The sequence below is a fragment of the Zea mays genome, chromosome 5, assembly GCF_902167145.1.
Source record: "Zea mays cultivar B73 chromosome 5, Zm-B73-REFERENCE-NAM-5.0, whole genome shotgun sequence".
Lineage (NCBI taxonomy): Eukaryota > Viridiplantae > Streptophyta > Magnoliopsida > Poales > Poaceae > Zea > Zea mays.
Genome location: NC_050100.1, coordinates 29,077,932 through 29,080,026, shown reverse-complemented (window position 1 = coordinate 29,080,026; position 2,095 = coordinate 29,077,932). Strand labels below are relative to the sequence as shown.

General features: G+C 49.4%; 1 non-coding gene across 1 annotated transcript; it reads right to left on the bottom strand.

Moving 5' to 3' along the window:
* Nucleotides 1-232: 232 nt before the first annotated feature.
* On the bottom strand, nt 233-371 carry LOC111589414 (small nucleolar RNA Z247). Its single transcript, XR_004849839.1, has one exon. It is a non-coding gene; the product is annotated as a small nucleolar RNA Z247 (small nucleolar RNA).
* Nucleotides 372-2,095: the final 1,724 nt, after the last annotated feature.

Here is a 2,095-nt window from a genome sequence, read left to right as displayed (position 1 = left end):
AAACAGATTTGACAAAGTGGCACATCTTCAGACATACTTGCTGCATCTGGTCGCGGTTGCCGCCCTCCATTGTGTTGCTTCAGCGCATTGCTTCCTCGGCCACGCACCTAGCCACGCCCACGCTGACCACGGCCACGGGCAGTGCCCAAGCCACGGTTGTTGTTGTCGCCAATGCCGCGCCCACGATTTGCCACGTGAGCATACGAGCCGCCATCTTGCAGTTCCAACCTGGTCTCAAAACTGAGCAGTTGAGCATAAAGCTCAGGAATCGATATGGGATCAGTCCTAGCGGTGACTGATGTCACCACAGAATTGTAATCGACATCAAGCCCATTACAGATATGTGCAGCCAGTTCTTCATCATCTAGTGCTTTACCGACAGCAGCCATCTCGTCTGCTAAACCTTTCATCTTGGCAACATAATCTGTGATTGACATATTACCTTTCTTCGTAGTAGTGAGGGCAAGCCTTACATTCATTGTTTTGGCACGGGTCTGTGCGGAGAACATTTTCTCCACGGTCGACCATGCTTGTTCCGCCGTCTCTGCACTGATGATTTGTGGCTGAATTTCCTTCCCCGCACTTGCTAGGATGAGCCAAAGGATCTGTTGATCCCGAGAATACCACACCTGAAACGCTGGGTTAGGATTGGTGACGATCGTGTCGTCGGTCTTCTTCTCGACGATTTCAGCATCGGGAGCCTTGGTCTTGCCATTGAGATGCCCCTCGTAGCCAGCACCGCGGATCGCGGCGAGGACCTGCGCTCTCCATGACGCATGATTGTTCTTGGATAGCTTCTCGGTCACTTGGAAGCCGAAGAATGGATTGGTGATGGTGCTTGAACTCGTTGCCATGGAACCCTAAGCTCTGATTACCATGTGAGAGATTCAGAGGCGCTTGGAAGGAGAGAAACGTCGTCACAGGCGTGCTGCGTGTTGATGGATTGATGACTGGAAAAGCCCCAGCCGTGGCTTACATATAGGGGAGGTGTAGCACCTAGACAACGGCCAGGAGATAATTAAGGAGGTAAAGATAGTAACAGATTATCTCTTTTCCTTTTACAGCGCTAGCTACCATATCTCCTTGCCTCTTCTATCTTTGGTGTACACGTTTACAATCTGTCACAGCATACATACTCTAATACGTGGAAGCTGGCCAAGGTCGTAGACTTGCAGGGATGGGGAATCGGCAGTCGCAAGGAGGGAGGGTTAGGTGTACATCGGGTGCTCCGTCGCAGATCTAGCTTGTCCCCGACCAACTCCATTGGCCCTCCGTCGCAGATCTAGCTCGTCGGTATTTGACACGAAGCCGGCGGCGGAGGATATCGCGAGCACAGCCAGGCACCAACGACCAACTCCATCGGCCCTTCGTCCAGCCGCCAATCGCCATTCCTGTGTAGGGACATTCGAACGATCATTTTCCATGTCCCATACGGAAAAATGTAAACTACAAAGCTTGGTTAATGAGTTGGTAAAAATAAGTATGAGTAATTTAGGCTACATAATCAAGAATGCAATATGTAGCGTATTTTATTTTCGAGACCTGCAAATAATATGTTTCTTTGTGTCGAATACAGAAAAATATAGAATACAAAATATGGTATCACTGTTCATATAGAGAACATAATTTAGAGTATACTGCTGGAGAAGGAGAAGATATAGAGGATGAAATTTTTTGGAGTGTGTTGTAAAGGACGGAGAATATTCTTTTAGGGGATAAAATTTAGAGGACATTGCTGGAGACAGCCTAAGGTTTTATCTTATAGTTCAGCTAGTCACTAGCTAATACCTGTCTATGTCATTGTTATTGGTCAGAAGTCAGATCCCTTGCACATGAAGGATCGAGGAGCAGAAGCCCTGGCATGCATGCCAGCAGCCTTGGTTCGTCTTGGCCGGAAGAGGACAGCGCGATAAAAACGGTGGTGTGTGTGTGTGTGTGTGACATCGTCGCTGCTGCGTCATCGCGATCATGGCCACTGTGTTTTGCTAATGCTTGGCACCAGCTTCTGTAGCCTGGGTCTGGCTGCCTGGGCACGTAGTAGGATGTAGCTTGTCACGCAGCTGCGTCGCCGTGCGGTCTACGGTGCGTAGTGCCT